The sequence below is a fragment of the Taudactylus pleione genome, unplaced genomic scaffold (genome assembly GCF_031769625.1).
Source record: "Taudactylus pleione unplaced genomic scaffold, aTauple2 ptg000391l, whole genome shotgun sequence".
NCBI classification, from domain to species: domain Eukaryota; kingdom Metazoa; phylum Chordata; class Amphibia; order Anura; family Myobatrachidae; genus Taudactylus; species Taudactylus pleione.
This window is the reverse complement of record NW_028284792.1, coordinates 4,510,686-4,522,932: the sequence shown is the minus strand read 5'-3', so window position 1 is coordinate 4,522,932 and position 12,247 is coordinate 4,510,686. Positions and strand designations below refer to the sequence as shown.

General features: G+C 40.7%; 1 protein-coding gene across 5 annotated transcripts in view; it reads right to left on the bottom strand.

Moving 5' to 3' along the window:
* AUTS2 (activator of transcription and developmental regulator AUTS2) overlaps window positions 1–12,247 on the bottom strand; it is a 1,638,780-nt gene that overhangs the window by 785,443 nt on the left and 841,090 nt on the right. The gene's annotated exons all lie outside the window — the stretch shown is intronic.

Sequence of the window (12,247 nt, the reverse complement as noted above, 5' to 3'; positions counted from 1 at the left end):
TTGAGATGAGAACCTACACATTGAGCAAAAAGTGAGACTACAAAGGTGGCAATTACTGCCCCGCCACTTCAGTAACATTGTCCGACACTAAAAGAAAAACAATAATATTTTAGGTCCTTGTTGGAAATGGGGAAATAGTTAATCTCTGTTCCAATCCATTTCCATATATAGATTTGGTGAAACTAACATTCATATACAGTACGTGGTAGGCGGTGAGATAAAGTTTTGAAAATTTTCCATATATTTGATGGGATTTTTAACACATATCATTCACAAGTTAAATGTGGCAACTAATTTAAACTGTTCCCAATCACAAGATGTGATTGGTTGCTTACTGCAAACATGAGTGCACGGACTACAATATACTAGATCAATAACCTTTTTTATTTATTCACTTCTGTTCAATACAGATTTATTTCAATGAGGATGGTGGAAAAAATGTTTAAACACCTGCCTAGTTTTCTACCTCTGCAGAATAGTTTACATTATCCAAGTCACCAAAACCTTGCTGGCTGGATGGAGCCCCTGTCGGAGCCGTAAAATATAGAAGTATAATTTTATGGGCCGGATTCAATTAGCCATGTAAATTAACATGCAAGGAAAAGTGCTAGTAGATTAGGACTTTTACGCCTGGAGCTATTCAATTCTAAGTCCTTTTCCTTGCATGGTAAATCAATCCACAGCTAATGCACTTTAAACCCATAGATTCTGGTATATATGCCCGTAGCTATGGGTTGACGTGTTTGCGGAACCCGCGATAAGGACACTTAGCTCGGATTTATGTTAAAGCCTCCCTCAGACTTGAACAGAATTCTGCATTAAGTGCAGCCTGTGGGCTGCCGAGGGCTACAATTGAATAGCCCCAGCCACTGCATTAGCCTGTGGTTAATTACTGTGGCTTATTAAACCTGGCCCTATGTGTGACATCTGTCTTATCTAAGCAATAATTTTCCAAGTTTAGTTTGGTATTTCCAGTTTGATTACCTTAAGGTGCCCACACACATAGTGATCTGCACACGATCAGCCGATGTGTATGATTTGTGTACGATTTCCCTTGAAATTCTCCCCAGCAGCTCTGCACACGATCTCCACACGATCTGCACACAATTTGGTGTCCAATCTTCATACGATCTCTCCTGCATCCAGACTATCATAGTGCATCACCTCCTAGATTGTCAGATCTGCCCTACTGCACGGCAGAGCTAACAATGCGTTGGGCGACCAGCGGAGACGCGCATCGCATCGTGATCGGGAGTGGGAACTCACAATTTACTCAGGATTTGCCATATTTTACACGATCTGACATTCCATTGTGTTGAAATCGGCCAGATCGGGTAAAATATCGCTATATGTTTGGCCATCATTAGAAACAACAGCATGCGATGAAAGCATATTGTAAATAATTAAATAATTTATTTAAATATGTCAAAAGAAAAAGAAAATATTTTTCAAAAAATATTGTTAATATTCAATAGTGGACTTTCACATACAACATTGAAAGAATGACGTAGTCAGTGATAGCAAACGTAAAATAAGTTAGTAAATATTTAAAGGACATATAGAGGTGACAATATACTGTTAGAACCTGCTGTAAATAAATTTTCACATATGTTTCACCAGAAACTAATTACAAGATTATCATAAACACATCACCACCACCCCCAAAGCCTCCATAGCTTCAAAAAAAAATTAAAGTTGCTGTCGACTGTTAATGGTGTTTTGTTCTGGGACCCTCCTGCTTGGTGAGAAGATAAATACATAAAACACAGAAGAAAAGTGCATCTGGTTTTGGATCATAAAAACATTAGAGTGAGCTTTGCACCTTACAGCTGGAGAGCCAGTGGGATGGGAATTCAGGCAACCTATGGATTAAGGACTGACATGGTCTAGTGCACAAAGGAGCTTCCATTAATCAGACTGCAGGTGTCACAGGAAGGGGAGTATTAATGCAAGCCCTTAGACACAAGATATCTTTATAAAAGAAAACGTATGCCACAGCCAGTATTCTAGGCAGCTAGTTAAGCCTAGTGGAGATGCACATAATGAAATACAATCCAGTCAGGGATGGCCCTTGGGTAAAATTTTCACTTCTACAATCCATTTTCAGTTTAGGTCTGGATTTTTAAGAAGACAGCAAGCAGCAACTCGACTCCCAGGTGACATGATGTGTTCCGATTTAGGCTTTGAATGTTGCAAATTAAATTCCCTCATCAGTCTTCTAATCACTTTTACCAGATGGGGCTTGTGCTCAATTTTGGATCCACAGGAAATTTAATGGTTATTGTTTCTGTTTAAATAGGAGATTATTGCATTTTAATAAGTTCTCTTTGGGACCTGCAGCAACAATAGAGCACTATGAATTACTGTAGATAGCTGTTACTGCATGCTGGGGAAAAATCAAGTTAGTAAGTGTGACAAGTTGCTTTTTCTTGCCTTCCAGCAATCGCTCGGAGTGTATTTACCACCAAATTAAGTATGTGCCGTGGGGATAATATTTTTATCCTGCCAAGGGGGGAAGGTGCTTGTCTGTGGATTTTCATTAAAATGACACATCTGTTCAGCAATTTCACAAAGTAATTCTACTGAAAGTTTTATCAGCTAATTTTAATTATTCACTCCAGTGAGTTGAATACAGGATTCATCATGTTGAATTAATACTTTTGACGGGAATATCACAAAGAGGGGGTGAATAAAAACAATCAACAAATTGAATTGTCATGCAATATGGATTTAATTGAGATTCTTTAATTAGGATAAGACTGAGATGTGGTATTTTGAGGAATTAAATAGTTTAGCAATACACTGGTAACCATTTGAAAAAATGCAATTAAACATTAGTGGGTGAGAACATAAATAAGTGTGAATAATTTGAACAGACTTGGATTTTTGTTAAACATGACTCTTTGAGCCATATTCAATTAGAGGCAAAGTTTTTGCCTGTCCGACTGTTCGCTTTATTCGCCTGTTTCAGAGACGAATTTATTCCGTGCTCCACCCCGCAAAACAATTGCAAATTCAATTGCAAAACAGGCGAAAACGGAAATAGTCGAATGCGGAACAGGCGAAAATTACTGAAAGAATTGGGGAAATCAGTCTGTACCCCAGAAAAAGATGCTCTAACATAGGAAATCAATATAGATGTGTACTAATAGCCAAAATAAGACTATTTTGCGTACTTAAGTTATATAAATTGCTTGCTATTAGCGTCTTTGTAAAAGTGGTGAAGAATGGCATAAAGCTGTATTTTTTGGTGAAAATAAGTAATCCTGTCAAATTTGGGGTGCTTGAAAATGGGTGCAAGCATGTTTTTATGTCTCTAAAGTGAACTTTTAAAAAACGTGAAAAATCCACCTGCTGCATGCACCTGCAATCCCAAAAACACCTGACCCATACTTGGGGACCCCCAAGAAGTTTATTTCGCTACTTTTAATGTTTATCCTCCCACTTTTTACATTTTCACCCCAAAAATGACATGTCTATTTGGGGTGTTCTTAGGTTTTAGTTTTTTTTTTTTGCAGATTTGTCCTTTGGGGGGCTGTCCCAAGGGGTCTGAGTTGTTTCCCCATGTTTGCACCCCAAAATAAAGATTTGGCATTTCTTTTTACCAGCTATTGATTGGAGAATCATTTTTGAAGAATTGTTTCCACTTAGGCAAAATTGTCCTAGAATTGAATTTGTCGAATTTTTTTTAGGCAAGTTTTTCACAAAAAAACAGGCGAATATGGCTTTTTATAAGAATATTGCATGACTTAAGGATGAAAATATTATTACTAGACAAATAGTTATATTTAGTGGGAAACTAATTTATATATGAGAAAGCAAATTCATGGAGTACTATACCTTAATCAATTTACAGAAAGGAATTTATAGATTTCACACTTGAGGGGAGATATAAAAAGCCTAAAGTGATAAAGTGGAGAGTGATAAAGTACCAACCAATCAGCTCCTAACTGTCACTTTACAAGCTGTGTTTGAAAGATGGCAGGTAGAGTAGGAGCAGATTGCAGGACCATAACTAGGGTGGTGCAGCCAGTGCGCCCACACAGAGTGCGCATGCCATGTGGGTGGAACCGGCCATCTCAACCTGCGATCACGGCCACTACCTGTTTTCTGCAGCCCGCTACATATATAATACATATATAATAGTAGCGGTGTGCCTGGCTCCTTCTCTGCCGTGCGCACCACTAGTAATGCACATTACAGCGGTTGGTCCAGCCACTCCCCCTCCTGGCTCTCACAGTGACGCATTGCGGGGCCTTGTTATACAGGTAAGGGCTGCATTTAGGAAAGACACCCGGGGAAGGGGGAGGGTGGGATTTGTACTGTGTGGCATATTGTGTAAGAGCGTGGGGGGGATTTGTATTGTGTGGCATAATGCGTAAGTGGGAGGGGATTACTACTGTTGGCATAATGTGTATTGAACATTACAACTGTGGGCATAATGTGTAAAGAGCATTACCACTGTGGAAATATTGTGTAAGAGGCATTACTACTTTGGAGATAATGTGTAAAGGGCCTTACTACTGTGTGGTCATAATGTGTAAGGGGCACTACTAATATGTGTGGTATAATGTATAAGGGGCATTATTACTGTGTGGTCATAATGTGTAAGGAGCAGAGCCGTAACTAGACATTTTGGTGATCTGTGCGAGAAAGAGCATTGGCGCCCCCTCCACCCCTGACCCCAACTGACTACATAGAAAAAAAAAACACTAGCAAAAAAACCCTCTACTCTTTTTTTTCTGGGATGCCTTATCACAGACTTGGCACTTTGTCCCCTCTTTTCTCTCTGGGGAACCCTTATCTCTGTTATGGCACCTTGTTTTTCTCCCTCTCTCTCCTGGACCCCTTCTCTCTGCCCTGGCACCTTGCTCACTCTCTTGTGCACAGCTGACTGAAGAGACTAACAGCTGACCTGTCACTCACTGGGAGAGGCACTGGGACCTGGTTCTGGCTGCCTCCGCAGCCGGACCTGGCTGTCACTCACTGTGACCGGACCTGAATGTACCATACTCAACACCTCACCACCACCACCTACTGCACACTGCGCAGTGCACCTGACCCAACAGCTCCTCACTGTGGAAGCCTGGCAGGAGAGATGTAATGATGGCTCCATCCTGTCCCAATAGACTTGTCAGGAGGTGGAGTAAATTGCAGGTGGGAGGATGCTGTCACTTCAGTGTTTTAATAGTAGTAGCTGCCTGGTGTAGAGATTGTGGTGGGTGGCCGGTTCTGCCCTCAGGGCTGTTGTGCTCTGTGTGGTGGCACCGGCTGCACCACCCTAGATACAGCCCTGGCATTTGGAATCAGTTGCTGTCGACTCTCAAAATAAGATCCAAAGAGCTGTCACTATCAGTGAAGCAAGCCATCATTAGGCTGAAAAATCAAAACAAACCCATCAGAGAGATAGCAAAAACATTATGTGTGGCCAAATCAACTGTTTGGAACATTCTTAAAAAGAAAGAATGCACCAGAGAGCTCAGCAACACCAAAAGACCCGGAAGACCACAGAAAACAACTTTGGTGGATGACAGAAGAATTATTTCCCTGGTGAAGAAAAACCCCTTCACAACAGTTGGCCAAATCAAGAACACTCTCCAGGAGGTAGGTGTATATGTGTCAAAGTCAACAATCAAGAGAAGACTTCACAAGAGTGAATATAGAGGGTTCACCACAAGATGTAAACCACTGGTGAGCCACAAAAACAGGAAGGCCAGATTAGAGTTTGCCAAACAACATCTAAAAAAGCCATTACAGTTCTGAAACAACATCCTATGGACAGATGCGACAAAGATCAACTTGTACCAGAGTGATGGGAAGAGAAGTGTATGGAGAAGGAAAGGAATTGCTCATGATCCAAAACATACCACCTCATCAGTGAAGCATGGTGGTGGTAGTGTCATGGCGTGGGCATGTATGGCTGCCAATGGAACTGGTTCCTTTGTATTTATTGATGATGTGACTGCTGACAAAAGCAGCAGAATGAATTCTGAAGTGTTTCAGGCAATATTATATGCTCATATTCAGTCAAATGCTTCAGAACTCATTGGACGGCGCTTCACAGTGCAGATGGACAATGACCCAAAGCATACTGCAAAAGCAACCAAAGAGTTTTTTAAGGCTAAAAAGTGGAATGTTATGCAATGGCCAAGTCAATCCCCTGACCTGAATCCGATTGAGTATGCATTTCACTTGATCAAGACAAAACTGAAGGGAAAATGCCCCAAGAACAAGCAGGAACTGAAGACATTTGCAGTAGAGGCCTGGCAGAGCATCACCAGGGATGAAACCCAGCGTCTTGTGATGTCTATGCGTTCCAGACTTCAGGCTGTAATTGCCTGCAAAGGATTTGCAACACAGTATTACAAAGTGAAAGCTAGATTTAGGATTGTTTAGTTTGTCCCATTACTTTTGGCCCTTTAAAAAGTGAGAGGCACATATAGAAACCGTTGTAATTCCTACACTGTTCACCTGATTTGGATGTAATTACCCTCAAATTAAATCTGAAAGTCTGCAGTTAATGCACATCATGTTTGTTTCATTTCAAAGTCATTGTGGTGGTGAATAGAGGCCAAAATATGAAAATTCTGTCAATGTCCCAATATTTATGTACCTGACAGTATGTGCAAATGGAAACCAACCCATTGATTTTACACAGCAACCGCCACAAGTCATCACTTTGCCAACACCCAGTTCATGCCCCTAAAATGCCCAATTTCTATTAAATATAGATCTGGCCATGTTGCTTCTGACTCAGAATAGGACGGGCATGTGCAACTATAACTAAAGTCACTTCCAATGTGCTGTATGCAAAAACTCAGGTTTCCATCTAAGAATAGAGATCTGTGCGACTCAAAATTACCACCTGTGTATGATCAGGAACTAAGCATAATAAGTTGAGACATTTGTGTTAGTGGTATCTCCACTTTTCACTGAAGAAGCATAACTGGACTGTAATGGGGCATTTTCACATAGGCAAAGTCCAGTTAGATGCAGCTGAGGGCAGTGGCAAACGCAGGATTTTTAGTGGGGGTTTTACAAATGCTTGATTTTAAAGCGAGTGTGGCCAGTCCATGAAGAGGCCATAATTTGCAGGTAACCAGCTTTAATATGCATAATATAAAGTGTATTGTGTGTCATAATTCCAGAATATACAGGACCAGCAATGTTTGATGTTTTTATTTCAGATGTTGTGACCATTCCAAAGCATGGGAGCAAGTCCAGGAGTCTGGGGGAGCAGCAGAAGAATCTAGCACTGCCCTGGACGGGAAGCAATCGGGAAGCCGACTGCCTATATACCGGCAGCCGGCTTACCGACTGTCTTATCCCGGCAAGGGTGAAATGCCGGGCGTCTAGATGTAGATGCCCGCATTTCCCCGACGCCGGGAGACCGGCGCCCGGCATCACAATCGTAGTGATGCTGGGCGCCGCGAGCGGACAGCCATGGGGGGGAGGGTTAGGTTTAGGGTTCCTGGGGGGGACTTAGGGTTAGGCACCCCCCCAGGAGGGTTAGGCTAGGGGGAGGGAGGGTTAGGGTTAAGCACCCCCGGGGGGGGACTTAGGGTTAGGCACCCCCCGGGGGACTTAGGTTTAGGCAGCGGAGAAGGGTGTCGTTAGGGTTAGGCACTTAGAGGGGGGATTAGGGTTAGGCACTTGGGGGGGAAGTTAGGATTAGGCACCCATAAGGAGGGTTAGGGTTAGGGGGGTTAGGTTAGGTTAGTGGATACTTACCTATCCACGATCGGGATTTCCAGCGCTATCGGGCTTCCGCTGCGTCGCACTCTGCTCCTGTTGGGCAGCCGCTGACGGGAATTGTCATTCATGCGGCCGGCGGTATATCATACCCATTCCCCCTGAACATATATGTACAAACTGGTCTCGTCATGCACTGGATACTATATTATTATATGGTATTAATAATTAACCCTATTGATAGCCTATAGCAGTACACCCTTAACAGTGTATGTTTAATTTCCAGAACTCCTACTTGGCGCACAAGTGTATTTATTACTGGGTGACACATATTAAAAGATCCACAGGTGGTGCTAATTATATAATTTGTGATACTAAGAACATCATGCAGTAATAGTAAAGTTCTATATTACTATTTCTATTGTGGTCATGGTGTGGGCTGGGGAGGGGGATTTCCAGGTAACTGGAAACCCCCCTGTTTGCCTTTGGAGGGCTATGCCGGTGTATCATTTGCACCATGAATTCGGTAGGCTGGTGCAAGCATTACACTGATGATGCTGACATATAGTAAACTTTTTTAAGATAGGTGGTGAGTACACCGTAGAGATCAGTGATGTGTGGTGAGCTAAATGGCTGGGGAGACACTGGTTAGTATCAGAGCCAGATTTACAGCTACATGTATGATTCCTGATGGTTCATGTGGGCATTATACAAAGGTGCAGCAGTATATAGTGCTGGAAATTTGGTGTGTTTTGATCAGGTATGTGTGGAAAAGGTTAGATAGGGGAGACAGTGCCTATAATACATGATTGAAAGTTTAGGGGCCTATTTACCAGTATGTCCTGCAAGAATGATTTTCTATCGCCACTTATTACATTGTAGGATTTTTTTTCTGTGCCTATTTAACAAAAATGACTTTGCCAAGACAGCTGAGTGGGGCAATACTGGCTGGTAGTGGTGAGCAAAGACTTACCGCCTTGTTTGTCACATCTGTACACTTTACCAGATTCCCAGATTTCATTTTTTAAACATGGAGAAAAAGCTTTATTATACTAATAAGCACATTTCCTTTACAGCCACGACCACGGTCTTTCTTAAATAGGCACTAGCTAGATTTAGATATAGCATAAAATCATATCTCTGTCAAAAACAGTGAGATTTGGTTTTCAAGGCTCATAGATAGCCATTGTCAGGTTTTACAGAAAAAGAAAGAAAAATAATTCTTTAGTTTCGGTAATCACTAATTATAAAAATTACTTAAGTCATTGTATATTCCAGTTTGTGCACATACGTACTGCAGCTAACTATATTCAGTTGAAGCCTTATTTCTGTTACAGCAATCCATTGTTATTTTATCATACATCTCAAAATCACATTTTTAGCTTAAGGAAAGACGTTGGGTGCCATCTTCTATATTGTTTGGAAGTAATACATTGCCTCAAAGCATAAAATGAAGCATTATTCCATGAAGAGAAAGACCACAGTTAGTGGTATGCAAGGTTAGCATATCATTGTCTAGATTTATTTTGTTCAGTTGACTTTTCAGGTGATAAAAAGTATACATGAAATAAGATAACATCTTCCCAAAAACAGTGACCCAACTGCTAGTCTTTGACAGCTACATGTACAAACGATTTAACAAATTGAAACATTTTTTTTCCTACAGGTGTCCACATGGCAGGAATCTGTCTTAGAGTTCTGAGATGATGAAGAAGTGCCACCTGCTTGACGGATATATTTAAAAAGTTCCCGTCTGCCTGACCTCAAATTGTATGTGTATTTTCTGCTGTTACAAAAGAATAGAATCACATCCTGCGGGGAGTAGACTGAAAGAAATCGTTTTATCTAAGCAGGCTAGAACATTTTTGTAGATGAAATGTTTCAAAGCAAATATTTATAAAGTTCGCATGATGTGATTAGTGGGGTTTTTTTTATTAAAAAAGTATGTGGTACAATATGACAGACACATAATAAGGAAATTATATTATTATATTCAAAAGCATTCATATGATTTATTAAAAGTCTTCCTTTATAATTGTGTTACATTGTTCCAGTGGGTTGATCTGGTTCTCATTATGTATACAATTGCTGGGATATTAAAGCAGACAGCAGGTCTATAGATTAATGTCAATCAGATGTGAAAAGAATGCATCCTTATTATCAGTGACATTTCACTGACAGGCATCCACACATTATTGATTTATAAATGAAGCAAATCCTGTCTGCTCAATAGAAAAAGTTGTAGTTATATTACACTGTGTATCAAGATAAATGTTCTAATCAGGGCTGCCATCAGAAATTTTGGGACCCGGGACTGCCATCAGAAATTTTGGGCCCCCCCACACCCTCTCTACCCCCCAACTCCCCACGCCGCCCCCCCTCAGCAGGCATGGGGAGAATTTCATAGGGATTCCATAAAACAAAGACAGATGTTCTCCCATCATGCTCTGCCTGAATCAACTGGACAAATTTAAACCAAATAACAAAACAGCCCTAGCTAGGCCCAACATCCACATGCAATGTATGCAACGTCATGATGCAAGACAGTTACCTCCTTCGTTTGTTCTGACTGCTCCGCAGTCCTCAGATGCCGCGGCTCCTCTCTCTTTCAGTGGTGTGGCATGACGTCTTGATGTCACGCGCACCGGCTCACAAAAGAAAACTTTATTCAGCACAGCCGTGGCAGTATATTTTAAGAGGTGGAGCGGGAGAATGGCCCCATGTCTGTCACTCATTTCCATTGTACGGCGGGATGAGGGGTAATTAGCGGACGGTGCGCAGGTAGGAGCGGGCCCCCGATCCTGTCACTTTTTATTCAAGGGGATAGTTGTAGAAGGCACTGAGTGGGCAGGATGCCAGAGTGTCCCCACTCCAGTCCCGGCAGTCCCCCCTGATGGCGGCCCTGGTTCTAATGGCTGATGACTCATTACGACCCCCCTTTTTCCAACATATACCTCATACCTACAAAACAATATAATAACAATAATAACAACAGACAATAAAGAGTTTATGTGACAAAATGTGAAAGAAGAATCTTGAACAAAGAGACCTGTCTATAACCAAGAGAGTCAGCCTCAACTATTAGCGCTCACCCCTAACAGACCTGCCCCATCAGACATTGGTCCCCCAACATGCTGTCAATCACCACAATCCTTCAACTAACTTTATACATTATAATTAAAGATGTGCGGTTCGGTTTTGGCTTGGATATTCCCAGTAATTTTGGATCTCAGAACAAGGCAAAACGTAATCTTTATCGGTAAAACATCATCTTTCACGGACATCTGTGCCGAAATGTCTGGGAAATATGACGTTTTGCCTAATACACAATTATCCTGACACAAAAATGTCGATGATTTGCCACAGTTTCTGGGTTTACATGCCTTCAGGCTTAATTTCACGCTTCTGTTATCTTTAGATGCACTTGTTTTTGCATCACATAATTTTTTTTTCCAAAAAATAGAATACAGAATACATAAATTATAGAAGCACTTCTGGGTATCAACTAATTCAATAATACAGCAAACATCTAATTCCAAAAACCCATGCAATTTAGTTTAGGGTAAAATGTGCACTTATCTCTGAATTCATTATTGCAGATGGCATCTAGTCCCATAGAATTTAAGTAGGGCTGAGGTACTGTATAAAAGAGTAATGTGTGTATTTATAATTGTAGCAACTCATGTAACTGCTTTAGGGCACCGAATTATTAGTGTACCCTCTAAATTTTGGGTCTTCAATGTGTTTTTTTATCAGAGTTTACCAGATAGAACTTGGAAAACAACCAATCAGTTAAGACACCAAAATATAGACTCCCAAATGTAATGTGAAATTCTTTTTACCCTTTTGATCTGCTACTGTATGTATATTTCAGTTTTAAAAAATCAACAATGTTTTTTAATCATCACAGAAAGGGAGTACATGATTTCCCAGCAGTGTAGTACATTAAACCTATGTGAAATGTGTACTACATAATATTCTTCTCCTCAAGGTCTTTTCTGCTGTTCAAAAAAATAATAAACATGACATTCTTCGTGCACTAAGCAATTCAATTATCCCATGAACTGTCCACATGTTCTTCAAATTAACTTATTTTATAATTGGAGTAAGCATGTGAAAATATCAATTTCTGAAGTGCTAAAAAGGGGAACATGAATGTGACTTTGGGTCACAAGGCTCAATATGATAAATTAAGGAAATAAATGATAGATGGATTTAAGTACCAACCATGATCCAATATATGTCGGTTGGCCAACTATTTCATGTGACAGTTATACATTTGCAAAAAGAAGGGGTTGGAAGGGATTGTCAGAAAAAGCTGAGAGATCACTTTGTTTCCTGAACATCAGCTGCAAGTAACCTCAAACAATTTGTTTTACTTAGTCACCTTTCAGGAGTCACCAATAAGGAGATTAGAGTAAGAGACAAAAAGGAAGACACATTGTAAAGGCCTTATATGACTAAAAGAAAATATTCAACAAAATATATTTTGTTGCCCCAACAGACAGTCTAAAGCTGTACACACCTAAAAGACATATATGCAGACACACTGATC